Consider the following 19,983-nt stretch of genomic DNA (forward strand, 5'->3'; position numbering starts at 1 on the left):
AAGTTGACGACTCTAAATCCACCAAAAGAGCTCCATATCATAACACTTCCTCCTCCACATTTAACAGTTGATGTCACACAATGAGGAACCTTCCTTTTGCTCACTCGATGCACAAAATATCTACATGATAAAGCAAAGGTTTTCAGTAGTCCACGGGTGGTGCATCATGGCCCAGAGAAAACTTTTTTTCTTATTTTGCTATTGTAGCAATGGCTTTCTTACTGCAACTCAACGTGTCAAACCTGTAGCTTAAGGTCTTCTCTTCAGATTGAAAGTGAGGCTTGCTTGATTTGACTAGCGTTAAACTGCTCTTAAAGCTGTTGTCCTGTGAGCCACCTATTAGACGAGCTCTTGACTCTCAGAAACTTGTCTAATTCTGGGTCTTTCTGCTAGAGTTTCCAACTGCCTTTTGATGGTGTAGGAAACTGCACTCACTGAAACCTTGGCTTTCTTTGAAGTTTTTCTAAAGGATAATGCTTCACAATTAAGAGTTATTATTATGTATACATAATTATTTTTCAGATTTTTTGCAACTTAAACTTGTTAATTTTTCACCCCTGTCAGTTTGATGTTTACCTTTATAACATTCCAAGTTGTTCATTGGACTAGAACAGCTTTAATTTCAGTGGAAAAATTGAGGGGTTCTAAACCTTTTGACTGTTACACAAATCAAAATAAGTCAAGGTCATGTAATTTAACTGTAAAATATTTTAAATTACTGCTGTATTACATAAATAATTGAATTTAATGTTACATTGAAATATCAAACAATATAATAATGAGTCTCACTTTTACTTAAACCTTCATGACAACTAGATTTTAACAGAATATGCAGAAAACCAGTATATACAGCCATAAAAAGTTGATATCATGTATAGGGACAGCTGTGATTTGGGATCTTGTGTTATTGCTATAGTCAAATTGTATTTATTTTTTTCGAGTAATATATGAAGGAATTTACTGCTTTATATGTTAAAAAATGTTTCTTTTCTGTAACCTTTAATAATGGAGTAAAGTTGCTAATACAATTTGTAAATATTTAAGAGTTTTTAGAGGCTCAAAGGTTTGTGTTTAAGTCATCTGTACGTCTTGCCAATTTTAAACAGTGATTTTTTATAGTAACCATGTTTAGCAGAACACATAACGTTTCACAGCACAGTTTAAGAACAAAATCTCATTTCCATAGCTGTAAAATTTTAAAGTTGTTCATATTGGCATGTGTCTTATGGCAAAAACACTTGCTTATTAACTATGTGTATGTGGATTTCTTTCAAATGAGATCAAAGTACAGTGGGTAAATGGAGTTACTGTTTCTTTATTATTTTCTGAAACACAATTCTTTATCTAAGTTTGCATTGTTGTTTTTATATTTAGCATATATATATGCCAGATTATGTTGTTACTTTAATATTATATTATAAAACCACTGTAAACAATGAAATATAGAATAGAACAGTTATCATTATATTACCTAATTATGTAAGTTGAGGATGTTTACAAATATGAGATTATCTATCCCAGAGAGCCTTATTACTTTCTAGGGTAGACAGCTTTCATCTCTATAGGATGTCTAGGTTCCATATTTTTTCTTAGAAAACTTCTGTACTATAATTTCTTTCCTGACTGGAGAATTTTTTAGAACGTGGCCCTTAAAAAGTGCATTATGTTATAGAACTTTGTATACATGTAAAGTCTGAAGACTTTAAAGTATCAAAAAAGAGCATTCAGCATGGATGTTAATTTTTATATTTCTAGTTTAGGTGTATGTTATACATAGCATGATAAATATGCATTCTGGATTTTAACACCTCTTTAAATTGATCCCCCATTTTATGGGAGAGTAAGGTTAACAGGGGAGCACCCAACAATGATATACATTCTCATTTTGCAGCACATACAAATGATACTTAAATGTGATCCCTTTAGTTTAACTTGTATTTGTCTCTAATTTGGTATATGATAGTTTTAAATAAGCTTATTGTGAACCTTTAGCAAACTTAACCTGCATGCAAATGCCAATATAAATTAGTGAGGTCTGCATGTGTAAAAAGATAAAAAAAATATATTGACAGGTGTGAGAAAGCTTCAAACACACCCAGGTCCCTCCTACTTTCTATAGCAGTCAGGCTTGTTTCATACAGAAAAAAAATACTATCTGCAAAACAATTTGTAAAAGAAATACCAATGTTTTTATACAGAGTATAATACTTTTTTGTTAAAGTTACACAAAAACATTTAAAGCACAATCAGAATTTGTAAAATTAAAATGTTAAATATACATATATGAAAAGTGCAAATGCATTAAAACACAAAATAGAAAATGCAATGTTTAAATGCAATACATCTTTAAGGACAAAATATGATATCTAAAGTATTACAAAATACAAAGAACAAAGATTAAATGCAACAAAACTCTCATGCCATGCATTATTGCTCTGGGCTTGTCGCTCCTTAAAGGGACAGTCAACTAAAAAAATTGTTATTGTTTAAAAATAGAGATAATACCTTTATTACACATTCCCAAGTTTTGCACAACCAACATGGTTATATTAATATACTTTTAACCTCTGTGATTACCTTGCATCTAAGCTGCTTTTAACAGCCACCTGGTCACATGACTTTTTATTTATTATCTATTGACTTGCATTTTAGCTGTGTTGTTTAGAACCCACGGGCGTGAGCACAATTTTATCTAAATGGCACACATGAACTAGTAATCTCCTGTTGTGAAAAGCAAATAAAAAAGCATGTAATTAAGAGGCTGTCTCTAGTGGCTTAGAAACAGGCAGACATTTAGAAGTTTGAATGTTATAAAGTTTATCAATTTAACAATGTTGGTTGTGCAATGCTAGGGAATGGGTAGTAAAGGCGTTATCTAACTTTTTAAACAATAACAATTTTAGTGTTGACTGTTGCTTTAATATCCACAAAAGCAGGGAACGCAGTTTCGAGAAGTAAAACAAAAAAATCCTTTCTAGTATCTTGTGAGTGATCTCTCAGTGCTGGAGGGACATTTTAGATAATCTCATCTGAGAACAGAGCTTTAGACCTTAAATTGTAATGTAGGTGGCTTTATTTCACATACATGTCTTTGCATAGTAAGATGAACAGCTCTCAAGTCTTTCTAAAATGCTGTACTGATGAGACTTCATAGATAATCTCACCAGAATAGATAGCTTTAGAAAATTGATCATTAATGCTAGATACACTTTAGGAGATTGTTAAGCTAAAGTTTTACTAGTGAGTAGAGGGGAAAAGAACAGAAAAGGAAGGAGAACTGCTATATGAACTATACTGGAGAGGTGGGAAAAATGGCCTGAAAAATAGAGAAATGTAATTGCTGAAACTGATAGCAACTGTTTTCATTATGCAGTGCAGGGGTCAAGTCGGGCTGGAATGCATGGGAACGGAGTTCCTGCACTATTTTTGCAGGAGGAACTAAGTTCCCTCTAGACAGAGGACAGAAACACTTCAGCAACCACTGCTGCTGCTGGAGGAGGAGCTGGAGCACAGTCTGGTTAGAGGAAAAGTGAGATCATCTAGTAATGGGCAGTAACACTTCCTACAATACACTAAATGCAAGACTGTTGGTGGTCCTGCTGTGTTATCACCCCTGTTATGAATATTATCTTTATTATCTTGTATTACACATGGTTCTTACATTTCTGTGTGGCTTGCTCTGGGGTTACTTAGGTCCCTTCAGCAGAAATAGGACTATTGCACCTTCAGTAGGTGAGAGTCTGTGACAGATGAGGATTCTCAGGCCCAAAGGCAACCATTCAACCCTTCATTGGATTTAATTTGCTTTCATGAATCAAATTGTATAGATCATATACATATAAATACAGTGTGTATGTGTGTGTGTGTGTGTGTATATATATATATATATATATATATATATATATATAAAACAATATTAATTGTGAGGGAGGGTGGATGTCTTAGTGAGTTCCCATACTTTTTTTTGCATGAATTGACCAATAATGCAGTGGCCCTTTTTCTACCATTGTGAAAAGCATAGTTTCTAGCACATAATATGCAAACTGTTGTAAAATACACAACCATAGATGATAATTTGTCATATGGGATCAGGTTGAAACATTTTATTTATAAACTTATGAGAGAGTAAATGAAGTGTAGAATTATGTATTAAAGGGACACTGAACCCAAATTTTTTCTTTCGTGATTCAGATAGAGCATGCAATTTTAAGCATCTTTCTAATTTACTCCTCTTATCAAATTCTCTTCATTCTATTGGTATCTTTATTTGAAATGCAAGAATGTCATTTTAGATGCCGGCCCATTTTTTGTGAACACACTTTGTTGTTCTTGCTGATTGGTGAATAAAAATAACATGACTAAAATAAAAGCAACAAATTAGCAGTGATTAACACAAAAATATATAAAACATAATAGACATATCATAAAAGACATAACAAGACGTATTTTATCTGAATCCAAACAGGGGTAACATTTAAATCTTGATTTGTTCATTTTTTGTCATGTTTTGTATTTGGCTTCTTACAACTGTAGAGTTTTCATAAATTTTAATGTTGACATTAAAAAAAATGTTGCGTATTTTAATTATGTGTTTTTTAGCTCAATTAAAAAGATTTTTTTCTCCTCAGTTGTCCAGTACATGTTAAATATGTATTCTCCTGTTTATATATAAAAAAATGTTGCTTGGTCTTCATTGCTTCATAGCATCACGTGATGTGATTTATTTATTTACAAATCACAACATGGTTTTGCTTTCAAACTAGGGCTAGATTATGAGTGACTCACTAAATGTAGCTTGCGAGTCATAAGGGGTATTTCTCAGCTTTTTTGCACGCAACGGAAATAGCGAGCATATTACAAGCTGAAAGTAAACATGTTCACTTGAGCACAATCAAATTTAACACATGTTGGGTTAGTGTGACTGGTTAACTGTCACGCAAGACAAAAAAGTGGCATAAACACATCAAAAATACATTTAACAGTACAGTTAGTCTCATAGTAGCACTGTTAGATAAAAATTATTTTTTAAAAAAATTGCATTAAAACATTATAAGGGCTCATAGGACTTTAACATAGAGATACATACATATATACATGTCTAAATATGTAAGAGATAATTTTATAGCTTAATACAAATCTATCTCATTTTGAAAACTTGACTAAATGGAAAGAAAAGTATCAAAGTATAGCACATACTACATACTGCCAATTAATCTATAAATAACATATTAACACTGCCTGAGGCCTCTGCTAGGTTTTATTTTAGACTAAAATTACCCACTGATTATCAAAAAAGGTTTTACATATGTATTATGGCCTAGTATAGTACTAGTGATATTACAGGGTGCACTATCAGTGTCAAAAGTCCATGGTAAAACTGAATAAGGAGAGAATATTTAACTAAACATAGCTCATATTACAAGTTGAAAGTTATGTGTTGTGTTCGAGCACAACACATAACAGCGCTAAAAATGAAACTGACTTGAGACCGCTGCTTCTTAACCTATACGGCAACTATAAAGTTAAGTTTTTCAATCCCCCCGGTGTTCTCTGACCAGGGAGATTTAAAGCCCCTGCTTGTGAGTGATTGGCCATGGCATTGTACACAAGGTGAAGTGTGCAATGATAAATGTGGTAGCGTATTGCTGCACGCAAGCAGTGGTACCAGGAGGACAGGGGTTAGTAAATCTAGCCTTAATTGAAAAATATGTTTACTATTGAAATACATACTGTATATAAAAGGGTTTAAAATAGATATGGTATTTGTCAAGGTATTTGACTGGGAAGGGCTCATAAGTGTGTGTGTAAATATATATATATATATATATATATATATATATATATATATATATATATATATATATATGTATGTCTTTATTTGTATGTGTATATGTTTGAATGTATGTGCATAAATATACATACATATAAACACACACACAAATATATATACGTATATATATATACATACAGTATCTCACAAAAGTGAGTACACCCCTCACATTTTTGTCAATATTTTATTATATCTTTTCATGTGACAACACTGAAGAAATTACACTTTGCTACAATGTAAGGTAGTGAGTGTATAGCCTGTATAGCAATGAAAATTTGCTGTCCCCTCAAAATAACTCAACACACAGCCATTAATGTCTAAACCGTTGGCAACAAACGTGAGTACCCCCTAAGTGAAAATGTCCAAATTGGGCTCAAAGTGTCAATATTTTGTGTGGCCACTATTATTTTCCAGCACTGCCTTAACCCTCTTGTGCATGGAGTTCAACAGGGGTTCACAGGTTGACACTGGAGTCATCTTCCACTCCTCCATGATGACATCACAGAGCTAGTGGATATTAGAGACCTTGTGCTCCCCCACCTTCCATTTGAGGATGCCCCACAAATGCTCAATAGGGTTTAGGTCTGGAGACATGCTTGGCCAGTTATCACCTTTAGCCAGTGGTCGTCTTGGAGGTGTGTTTGATGTCGTTATCATGTTGGAATACTGCCCTGTGGCCCAGTCTCAGGAGAGAGGGGATAATGCTCTGCTTCAGTATGTCACCGTACATGTTGGCATTCATGGTCCCCTCAATGAACTGTAGCTCCCCAGTGCCAGCAGCACTCATGCAGGCCCAGACCATGACACTCCCGCTTGACTGTAGGCAAGACACACTTTGCTTTGTACTCCTCACCTGGTTGCTGCCACACAAGCATGACTCCACCTGAACCAAATAAGTTTATCTTGATCTCATTGGACCACAGGACATGGTTCCAGTAATCCAGGTCCTTAGTCTGCTTGTCTACAGCAAACTGTTTGTGCATCATCTTTAGAAGAGGCTTCCTTCTGGGACGACAGCCATGCAGACCAATTTGATGCAGTGTGCAGAGTATGGTCTGAGCACTGACAGGCTGACCCCCCACCCCTTCAACCTCTGCAGCAATGCTGGCCCTTCAACCTCTGCAGCAATGCTGGCAGCACTCATAAGTCTATTTCCCAAAGAAAACCTGTGGATATGACGCTGAGCATGTGCACTCAACTTCTTCTGGTTGACCATGGTAAGGCCTGTTCTGAGTGGAACCTGTCCTGTGAAACCGCTGTATGGTCTTCCCCACCATGCTGCAGCTCAGTTTCAGGGTCTTGGCAATCTTCTTATAGCCTAGGCCATCTTTATGTAGAGCTACAATTCTTTTTTCAGATCCTCAGAGAGTTCTTTGCCATGAGGTGCCATGTTGAACTTTCAGTGACCAGTAAGAGAGAGTATGAGAGCGATAACACCAAATTTAACACACCTGCTCCCCATTCACACCTGAGACTTTGTAACACTAACGAGTCACATGACACCGGGGATTGAAACTGTCTAATTGGGCCCAATTTAGACATTTCCACTTAGGGGTGTACTCACTTTTGTTGCCAACAGTTTAGACATTAATGGCTGCTTGTTGAGTTATTTTGAGGGGACAGCAAATGTACACTGTTATACAGGCTGTACACTCACTACTTTACACTGTAGGAAAGCGTCATTTCGTCAGTGTTGTCACATGAAAAGATATAATAAAATATTTACAAAATTTTTTTTTGTGAGATACTATATATATATATATATATATATATATATATATATATATATATATATATATATATATATATATATATATAGACACGGAAGGAGAATGCACTCCAAGACTGGACCGGTACATATCCAATGACTCTGCAACATCCCAGCCCTGGGTGCTTAAATAGCACTCCCAAAAAGCTGTCCAGAGTCACAGGCAGTTAATCCCAGTCCGGAATGGGTGCAAGAAACATAGGGAGATTACAAACAAATAATAATACAACACATAGAGATACCCAGCACTCACCAGCTAGCTCAAAGCTAAGATATAAAAACACAACTGGAAAGTTGTGTTTTTAAATATTAGCTGTGAGCTAGCTGGTGAGTGCTGGGTATCTCTATGTGTTATATATATATATATATATATATATATATATATATATATATATATATATATATATATATATGTATACACATATATGTACACTTTTGAATCCTTCCCAGTAAAGCACGTTGACATAAAAAATATCCATTTTAAACAAATTGAATATATATATATATATTGATTTGTTCTTAACGTAATATGAGTGCAAGAATAGGAGCATTATTGATGCAGTAGCATGCAGTAGAGTTAATATTTTTTAACTCCACCTGTAATCTAGGCCTACATCTATAAGGTTTATTATGTGTTTTTGTAGAGCAAAATCAAACAAGTTCTTTAGTTTTATTAACACATTAAGGGCCAGATTACAAGTGGAACACTATCGTTAGCGTGAGGAGCGTAAACACGATTGTGAGATCACAATGTTCTTTACGCTCAAATCCATATTCCAAGTGGTACGCTGTTTAAATTACCACAAATTCGATCATTAATATTTAATATTATTATTTTCTATGGGCAGCATTGAAAACAGATATTTTATATAAATCTAAAGGAAAATGTAACAATTTCTTTATTCGGGCAGTGTAATGTATACAAATAAATCACTCTCTATTCGCACTATTTAAAAGTTCAATGTATATAATGATAAAACTTATTATAATTTAAGGAAGGTATAAGATGACACATATGATGATAAAATGCTGCTTTGATATATCATGACACTACATATTAAACAATATATGATTGTTTTAAAGGGTCAGTGTACGCAGGCAAGCAGCAGATATGAGTTCATTTTATTTAAATCTGATTCCGGAAACCTCTTTAAAAAAAAAAAAAAAAGCTGGACTCTCTCCTACCCCCCACTGGGGAGTTGATTTCTGGCCCTACACTTACATAGCTTTCTGTAGCCATTACTGTAGTATTAATACTTTTTTTAGCATAAGTGGATATTTTAACTGGAAAAAAACAGCTATATTAAATGTCAAAATAAAGATAAACAAGTTATTTGTAAATATTTTAATACACTCCAGCAAGTAAAACACATTAACGGGGAAAACATTTTACTGTACACAGTTCCTTTGAATCATGGATCAGGGAATTCCATGCCAGTAAGTTAAAGAATAAAAAAATGTTTGCAGAAATATTATGTTAGAGAATAATGAATGAATATGTGAAATTAACATGTTCCCATATAAGGTTATTTAACCATGGTTGGTCCTGTTTAACTGAGCTTACTGACTCAGAGCCAGGATGAACTCTTGACTGCCCTGCTTTTCTACATTAATACTCATTAACACCATTTGAAGGAAGCTGTTGTTAACATATGCTGATGAAAACAGTATTGTGATAAACAAAACCATATTAGAATATGGCTTGTTTTCAAATAAATGGTGTGTTCTCACTTAAATGGTGGGTACCTTTTAATTATATAAAAAAGTGTAAAATTCCTAGATTAATTCAGTAGCTTTGAAAATCTATAAAAAAAGATTAAGTTTTTATTGACAATAAAAAACAAGTACTGTACATTTAGAGAACTCTTACATGCCCAGGTGTAAAAACATTATGTTCAAGTTGTTAAATTCATAGAGTAACACTGATTATCTGCGAATAACTTCTAAAGCAATGTTTATACTTTTGACTTTTTTTTCTCATTCTTAATGCTTAGATCATTATTTCCATCTTAATTCCATTTTTGTAAATGAAATATACAAAAAGAGTATTTAAAAACAGATGTCAATGCTGTACAAAAACTCTTAGTTTCCACTAAGGAGTCATTGTGAGTTGAATAGGACTCTCTAGTGAGCATTTCCAATGTACAATTCAGTTGAAAGGGATGCACGATTGAAGTAGAACATAATTTCCCTTGTGAGTTCCTGCACTAATGGAAACTGTAACAGTGTTTAGTTAGGTCAAAAACTTTTTTTTATGATTTTTGTGATCTTATAAAGCTGGGATGCTTTTTTATGAACTGGGAAATGGTTTTATAAATCTGATTGCTACTAATGACCCAAAAAACAAGAAAATTATTTTAAAGTGCTACATGAGTGCATCATAAGCCTTATGATACACTGTTCATTAGGGCACATTCATTATCTTTCCCCCTCCACTGTTTTACTGTTCTTACAAAATCATCGGCTTCACAAGTTTTAAAATATTCTATATTTGTAACACAACTAAATTGAAAGTTTTTTTTCTTTCAAGCACAATTTCTTCTGCTTTGTTGTTTAATGTATGTGTGTCCGTGTGAGTGTGTGTATAGAAAAATAGAAAAGCAACACATTTGCAGAAAGACAGAAAGACAGAGACAATTTTGATTCAAATGTAGAATTTAAAATGAAAAGCAATGACAGGCCCCTTAAAGGGACAGTAAACACGAAAACATGTAATTCCTGATTTGAATAGACCATACAGTTTTAAACATCTTTCAAATTTACTTTTATTATCAAATATGCTTCATGCTCTTGTTATCCTTTGCTAAAGTAACAGCATTGCACTATTGGCAGATAGCTGAACATATCTAGTTAGCCAATCACAAGAGACAAATGTGTGCAGGCACCAATCACCAGCTAGCTCCCACTAGTGTAGGATATGTACGTATTTATTTTTAACACTGGATACCAAAAGAACAAAGCCCATTTGAAAATAGAAGTAATTTTAAAAGTGTCTTAAACTTGAATGCTCTATCTGATTCTTGCAAGTTTAATTTTGACATTCCTATCCCTTTACAAAGAAATTTTACAAATATGCAAAAATGTAAAAACTAAAGACATTTTTCTTTTTCTTAATGACTGGTGACGTTGGGATGGTAGAAATGAAAAACTAAATTTATGCTTACCTGATAAATTTATTTCTCTTGTGGTGTATCCGGTCCACGGATCATCCATTACTTGTGGGATATTCTCCTTCCCAACAGGAAGCTGCAAGAGGATCACCCACAGCAGAGCTGTCTATATAGCTCCTCCCCTAACTGCCACCTCCAGTCAGTTGACCGAAGACAAGCAAGAGAAAGGAGAAACTATAGGGTGCAGTGGTGACTGTAGTGGTGACCGTGGACTGGATACACCACAAGAGAAATAAATTTATCAGGTAAGCATAAATTTTGTTTTCTCTTGTAAGGTGTATCCAGTCCACGGATCATCCATTACTTGTGGGATACCAATACCAAAGCTATAGGACACGGATGAAGGGAGGGACAAGGCAGGCGCTTAAACGGAAGGCACCACTGCCTGTAAGACCTTTCTCCCAAAAATAGCCTCCAAAGAAGCAAAAGTATCAAATTTGTAGAATTTAGAAAAAGTATGAAGCGAAGACCAAGTCGCCGCCTTACAAATCTGTTCAACAGAAGCCTCATTCTTAAAAGCCCATGTGGAAGCTACCGCTCTAGTAGAATGAGCTGTAATTCTTTCAGGAGGCTGCTGGCCAGCAGTCTCATAAGCTAAGCGGATTATACTTCTTAGCCAAAAAGATAGAGAAGTTGCTGAAGCCTTTTGGCCTCTCCTCTGTCGAGAGTAGACAACAAACAATGCAGATGTTTGACGAAAATCTTTAGTAGCTTGTAAATAAAATTTTAAAGCGCGAACCACGTCAAGATTGTGTAATAGACGTTCCTTCTTTGAAGAAGGATTAGGACACAGTGACGGAACAACAATCTCCTGATTGATATTTTTATTAGATACCACCTTAGGCAGAAAACCAGGTTTGGTACGTAACACTACCTTATCTGCATGGAAAATGAGATAAGGGGAATCACATTTTAAAAAAGCATTGCACCCACTTGCAAATGGATGATTAACCCCTCAGGCTCAAAAACGAAGCCAAAAAACGGTAAAACCGTTATAACAGTCACAGGCAAACTGCCACAGCTCTACTGTGGCTCCTACCTTCCCATAAAATGACTTTTGTAGGCACAAAAACCCTTTAGAGAGGTCCAATATGTCAGGGGACTCCTTCAGGGAAGCTGGATGTCTCAGAGTTGAAAAGTTACTGCGCAATTAGAGCGCGAAAATAGGCCCCTCCCACCATGCACTGAAAGTCAGAGGGCCTAAAAAACTACTCATAGGAGTCAAATAACAGCCATGTGGAAAAACTAGTCCCCAAATAAAGATTTATCACCCTTAGTAAAAAACGTTCCTTATAATACATGTAAACGTTTCACATACTAAGTTATTAGAGCAATTAACATGAAAATTACCCTTTACTGCAAGCATGATGCCGGTCATTATTAAATCACTGAAATCAGGCTTACCTCAAATATATCAGGCACTGTCAGCATTTTCTAGACTTCTTATTATCTCTCTAGAAAAAATATACTGAACATACCTCAAGGCATTTGATTCTGCAGGCTGTTCTCCCAGCTGAAGTTTTTCCCATACTCTTCAGTTATGTGCGAGAACAGCAGTGGATCTTAGTTACAACCTGCTAAGATCATCAAAAACCTCAGGCAAAACACTTCTCTAATTTCTGCCTGAGGTAAAAAACAGTACAACTCCGGTACCATTTAAAAATAACAAACTTTTTATTGAAGATAAACTACACTAAGTCACCACATCTCTCTATGCTACTTCCCTTGTCGAGAGCTGCAAGAGAATAACTGGGGGTGGCAGTTAGGGGAGGAGCTATATAGACATCTCTGCTGTGGGTGATCCTCTTGCAGCTTCCTGTTGGGAAGGAGAATATCCCACAAGTAATGGATGACCCGTGGACTGGATACACCTTACAAGAGAAAGTATGTTATGTCTGTATAAACAAGCTTCCACAGAATTTATTGTATGCAATGCATCACTTGGGCTATATTTCAACAATGTAAAACTGCAAGAATCTACCAAGTCCCACATCTCATCATTTTGCATATCCTTTTGCAAACAACAGATTGTTAGATTTGAAGAAAGGTTTTTCATTTTGACATCATGGAGCAACATTAGCAATCTGGCATTTGAAACTGTATTATTTATTTTTAAGTTTTGATGAAATTAGCTTATTTTCAGTAAAGCATGGTTGCTAATTATTTTCCCAACCAGTGAACTGTGTGCGAGTGTGTGTATTTTTATATACAAAATTATACATTTTATTTTAGATTGATACAGAGACATTTGTCTTACTTATCTTACATTTTTGTTCAATCACTGAAATATTTCCATATTGTATTATTTTGTCAGAGATTTACTAAAAATGAAATACCGTGGGGTTATATGAAGTTTGTCTCTGCCCAAATAAAATGCACTTCTTGCTTGACAAAATACCCCTATGTCCTGTGAATTATAAAGACATTTGATTTACATTTTACTATTTATTTAATTTTTCTATACTGGGGAACTGCAAATTCCATTTATTCACAAACAACTTAAGGGTTGCTTTGCTTTTAAGTTCTTGTGTGGATTTTTAATCATGATTCCACAAAAAAATGTGTGTAGGAGTATATATGTGTTCTGCCTATGTGTATATATGTGTTTGTGATATAAATGTCACATATACACTGTATATATTCTTAGTTATAGGAAGATATTGGCATATTTTAAATAGAAAAAAATACATCTCTGATCCCTAAGAGAGGAATATTACTTGTTCAAGTGGAGCTGATTATTTCAGAATGCTACACATGATAGTGCTTTCGATACACCTAAATAGGGTTTTTTTTAACCATATTTCAGTGTATGAGGATTATTGCTGCAGTTGTATTGAGGGTTAATTTAGTATTTCGGGTATATAAATAAAGTGTGTTGCAACAAAAGTGCATTAGTCAGGGCACTTTGGGTAACAAAATTGTCCGCAGTACCAGTGTGTTTGGAAAGAGCATTACAGGGATACTATACCCAAGTTTTGTTTTCATGATTCAGATAGAGCATGTAAATTTAAGCAACTTTCTCGTTTACTCCTATTATCAATTTTTATTTGTTCCCTTGCTATCTTTATTTGAGAAGTAGGAATCTAAGCTAAGGAGCCGGCCCATTTTTGGTTCAGGACCCTGGATAGCGCTTGCTGGTTGGTGGCTACATTTAGCCACCAATCAGCAAGCACAACCCAGGTTTTGAACCACAAATAGTCCGGCTCACAAGCTTACATTCTTGATTTTCAAATAAAGATAGCAAGTGAATAAAGAAAATTTGATAATAGGAGTAAATTAGAACGTTGCTTAAAATTGCATGCTCTATTTGAATTATGAAAAAAAAATGGGTTTAATATCCCTTTAAAAAAAACTGCAGCTTTAGAAAAATATGTAGAAAGGATCCATCATTGGTCTCAAATCTTTGTTTCTCTCTTATTTAGTATTTGCATCTGATGTCCCACAAATTGCTACTTTGTCAAGAACCAGGAATCAGGAATGCTTGAAGAGAGTGTGTTTATTTAGTGTTACATTTAGCAATAAGCAGCAACAAAGAAAGCAAATGATGTGCATAAAGACCAGGAATAAGATTAAAGCATGAGAACATAATGTCACAAAATTGCAGAACAAATCATTTTAAGGTAAAAAAAATCAGCACACCACATTCATTCTACAATTGATATAAAATGACTGAACTTTAAGTTTTCAGATTATCTTTTTAATCTTTCTACACATGTAGAACCATATCTGTAAAATTATATTTTATAAAATACACTAATCATCTCCCCTTCAAATAAACCTCCTGACCTCTTTCTGACATCTAGCTTTCAGCTCCATATCTGTAAGTAGTTTGTCTCCTTCACTTAATCCCTTTACCATATTTTACGTTTTCTATCGCATCACCACTCACTCATGTTTACTCTAAGCTGTATTTGTAATCCAGTGGACCTTGGACAGACATGATGCAGAGAAAGAGAAAAAGTGAAAGAAGAATTGTAAATCTATTTAAAATTGAAATGTTTCAACATTTCAAACCCAGTCCTATAACGAGTAGTGTGAAATTTACAGAGCGACTCATAACAGAGATTGTTTCAGCAATTTGAACGTATATAAAATTAAAAAGTATAATATGTTATGCTTATTTGAACAGAAAAACTCCTGACAAAGACTTAAACGGATAGTCTACTCCAGAATTTTTATTGTATAAATAGATAGATACTCCCTTTATTACCCATTCCCCAGTTTTGCACAACCAACACTGTTATATTAATATAATTTCTGCGTCTGTTATTAACTTGTATTTAACCCTCTGCAGACTGCCTACTTATTTCAGTTCTTTTGACAGACTTGCATTTTAGCCAACCAGTTCTGTTTCCTAGGTAACTTCTATACATGGCACACATGAACTAGTGCTCTCTAGCTGTAAAAAAAACTGTCAAAATACACTGAGATAATAGGCAGCCTTCAAGAGATTAGAAATTATCTTTCAACAAAGAATACTAAGAGAAGTAAATTGGAAAGTTCTCTAAAATTGCATGCCTTATCTGAATATTGAAAGTTTATTTTTGACTAGACTGTCTATTTAAAAGTTTTCCTTAAAGGGACAGTCAACACTCGGCTGAACTTAATACCATCATTTAGATACTCAGAATAAGATGCACCTGCACCACCTCACATGTTAAATACCTCTAACGATATGGAGTAATTGTCCAAAGCACATACGTTTTTCAGCTGTAGACATGGCCACCAAACTTCATCCAACGTAACGTAATACATTTCTTTTTAAAATAAACAGTCAATCAGAATAGAATCCTCGGTCAGATTCTTTACCCACGGTCACGGCGATTCCCAGCAGCAGTTCAAATTGCTGCTTGCGAGCGGACAGGAGTTTCTAATGCGCATGCGCATTAGCAAGAACACAAATGAGCATTGAGTTCTATAGAGAAGGGGGACAAAGGAAGAGGGGGAAGAGTTTGGCAGACATGACTACAGCTGAAAAATGTATGTGCTGTGGACGATTACTCCATATCGTTAGAGGTATTTAACATGGGAGGTGGTGCAGGCGCATCTTATTCTGAGTATCTAAATGATGGTATTATGTTCTGCCAGGTGTTCACTGTCCCTTTAAATGTCTATTTTAAATAGTTCACTGCAATAAGTAGACCATATACCAGCACCTATATTTAAAATTACCTCACATAGTCGACATCACAGATGGGTAGTGAAATGTGAAAGGCTTTGTGAAACAAAAACAAAAAAAAATCTTCAACATATTCTTTAAAAGCTTGCTAACATCCTCAATTAGTTTACAGAATCAAATTGAATTGCCTTTTATTTTATTTTTTTTACTTTTTTTATAGGATCAAAATAAATCTAAGCTCTACACCTAACATATATTATAAATGTATTCTCTGACATATATTGGTAAGATTTATTTTTCAAAGTAAAGTCTCCCAAATCTTGTATGAAAATAATATCTCAATAAATTTTAAAGCTTATACATAAATATAAAAAAATTACTTTTCTATAAAAGATACTTATACAAAACAACATATGTATAAAAATAACTTTTTATTTAATTCTTTCTGTTTTCTGACTTTTGGACTATATATTTATTTATTTAATTTTTTGCTTTTCTGGTGTTTAAACATTTTATTGAGTTGATATCATCCTTGTCTTTGCAAATTTTCTAAAATCATTACCTGTGTTCATTTTCTGTTGTAACTTTGTTATGTATTATAAACTCATTTTGCATTCAGCTTTTTCAGACCAAGGATTTAAATCATTTCTTAGTGTCATTTTATCTTTTCTAGCAAGTTCTAATTTTATTCTGTCACATTCAATCAACACCTACATCAACCCTAGAGAACAGGCGTGTATAAATCTTTACTGATTCTCTAAAAACTTTTGTTTATCATATCAACACTATTAGTTATTTTTTTTCAAGGTCCCATGGATACTATGTTGTGTTTAAAACTGGATATCCCACCAAATTTGTGTATGTATATTTTTTCTAATTTAACAAGAATAGATATGACATTTTCACCTCTGTAAATATCTCTTTTGAACAAAAACAAAACATATCTTCCTTAGCTTATTCTTCTATAGTTGATCCACACTATATATTTAAAAACAGAATTACAGAAATAGAATATTAGAGAATTTAAAGGGACAATAAATACCATGTAACTATATATTTTCTGCAATCATGTAATAAATTAACATATTAGGTGAGTGTAAAAATGTTTTGTATACACTAATATCTTGTTTGCTTAAATTGTTTTTAAGTAGACAATCACAATTTCCGCATTAGATAGAGCCAAAGTGGACTTGTTACTGAAGTAGACACAGCTAGCCACAATCATTTTGTTAACAGGACCTGCTTTGTTTTACAGTTCTTATCATCTTTCCTGAAGCCAGTTAAAGACAGATATGTGTCAAGTTTTTTCCTATCAAGGGACAGGTTACAAGAGTTTGCAAGCATCAGGTGTAGCGTTCGTATTGCAAGAAGAAAGTAAATGCGATCACTTGAGCGCAATTGAAGTTAGCGCTCCTTCTCAAAGCTCTGGTTAACTGTTTTGCGAATGAAAAAAGTGTCACAAAAGACATCAAAAATTCATTACAAAGTGCAGTTACACTCATAATAACTGTAGAGATTTCATTCAAGGGAGGCAATTACACTCATAATAACACTATATAATAAAGAAATATTAAAAAACTAAATATTGCACACAAATGGGCACATTTTGAAATTCAAAAGGAAATTAAATTAGTTTTTGCTTAAAATTAGTTTTTATAAGAAATGCTTATTTCTCTGTGTATAAGTTGCACTAATTTCTGACATCATTTTGTTAGAATATTGTATCATTTAAAACTTTAATTTTTCAATTTCTTATAGGGCAGAGACCTCATGTTTACATTTGTTTTATCTGTTAATGTTGTAAACATATTTGTTTTAGATATATTTCTCTTTTTTAAGATTATAGCGCTTTAGTCCCTGTACCTCTTAGAAAAATACAATCACCTAGATTACGAGTTTTGCTTTCGTGTTTTAAAGCTGAAAAAAATGGCCATTTCAGCATTAAAACAGCAACACAGCCATTATGTTTTTGTGTGGGCTTTCCATAGCGCTGCCATTACAAGTTTTGTGGTGAGGCTAAAAAGCTGGCGTTACAGCCTATACAGACACGATCCGTTTCACAATCTGAGAGCAGTAGTTATGAGTTTTATGCAACAAAACTGTTACACAAAACTCATAACTAAAGTGTTACAAAGTACACTAACACCCATAAACTACCTATTAACCCCTAAACCGAGGCCCTCCCGCATTGCTAAAACTAAATTAAACTTATTAACCCCTATTCCGCCGCTCCCTGACATCGCCGCCACTAAATAAAGTTATTAACCCCTAATCCTCTGGCCTCCCACACCACTACCACTAAATAAACCCCACACATCGCAAAACACTAAATTAAACTATTAACTTCTAAACCTAACAACCCCCTAACTTTAAATTAAAATTACAAGATCCCTATCTTAAAATAAATAAAAACCTACCTGGGAAATTTAAAAAAAATCTAAGTTTAAGCTATAAATTAAACTAACATTACTATTATACTAAACTTAAAATAACTATCAATTAAATACATTATTTATAAAAAAAATAACACTACTAAAAAAAAATTAAATCTACAGTTACAAAAAATTAAAAATACTAAATTACAAAAAATAAAAAAATACTAAACTACAAAAAATAAAAAAAATACTAAATTACAAAAAATAACAAACAACATTATCCAAAATAAAAACAATTACACTTAATCTAATAGCCCAATAAAAATAAAAAGCCCCCCCAAAAAAAATAAATAAAAAAACTAGCCTACAATAAATTACCAATAGTCCTTAAAAGGGCCATTTGTACGGCATTGCCCTAAAGAAATCAGCTCTTTTACCTGAAAAAAAATACAAAGACCCCCCAACAGTAAACCCCACCACCCAACTAACCCCCCAAAATAAAAAACCTAACTAACAAAAAGCTACCCATTGCCCTAAAAAGGGCATTTGTATTGGCATTGCCCTCAAAAGGGCATTTAGCTCTTTTTCTTGCTCTGAACGGGGCATTCAGCTCTTTTAAGACAAGCCCAAACCCTAATCTAAAAAAAAAAGGTCTTCATCCATCCAGGTGGCGTCTTCTATCTATCTATAGAAAACGCCAGATGGATGGACGAAGACCTCGCCGTCTGGATGTCTGGACGTCAGAAACTGTAAGTGTTAGGGTTTTTTTTTTTTGGGTGTTTTGTTATTTTTTAGATTATTGTTTGGGCTTGTCATAAAAGAGCTGAATGCCCTTTTTAGGGCAAGAAAAAGAGCCAAATCCCCTTATAAGGGCAATGTCAATACAAATGCCATTTTCAGGGCAATGAGTAGCTTAGGTTTTTGTTAGATTTTTTATTTTGGGGTGTTGGTTGGGTGGTGGGTTTTACTGTTGGGGGGTCTTTGTATTTTGTTTCAGGTAAAAAAGCTGATTTCTTTAGGGCAATGCCCCACAAAAGCCCTTGTAGACTAGGGTTTTTTTATTTTGGGGGGGGGGCTTTTTTATTTTTATAGGGCTATTAGATTTTTTAATGAGTAATTTAATTTATTTAATTGATAGTTATTTTAATTTTAGTATAATAGTAATGCTAGTTTAATTTATAGTGTAAACTTAGGTTTTTTTAATTTGACAGGTAGGTTTTTATTTATTTTAAGATAGGAATTTTGTAATTTTAATTTAAAGTTAGGGGGTTGTTAGGTTTAGGGGTTAATAGTTTAATTTAGTGTTTTGCTATGTGGGGGCTGTCGGTTTAGGGGTTAATATGTTTATTTAGTGGTAGTGATGTGGGAGGCCAGAGGTTTAGGGGTTAATAACTTTATTTAGTGGCAGACAATGTCGGGGAGTGGCGGAAAAGGGGTTAATCATTTTATTATAGTGGCAGCGATGTCAGGAGCGGCAGGTTAGGGGTTAATACATTTATGTAGGTGTCGGTGATGTCGGGCGGCAGATTAGTGGTGTTTGGATGTGGGGTTTATGTTAGGGTGTTAAGTTTAAAAGTAACTTTTTTTCCCCAATAGACACCAATGGGGTTGTGTTACGGAGCTTTTCATTCTGCGATCGTAGCTGATATTTTTTTTTCTAACACTCTCTCCCCTTTGATGACTACGGGGAAAACGTGCACGTCAAAGCAGCGCTTGTATTT

Source organism: Bombina bombina, chromosome 5 (genome assembly GCF_027579735.1).
Source record: "Bombina bombina isolate aBomBom1 chromosome 5, aBomBom1.pri, whole genome shotgun sequence".
Taxonomy (NCBI): domain Eukaryota; kingdom Metazoa; phylum Chordata; class Amphibia; order Anura; family Bombinatoridae; genus Bombina; species Bombina bombina.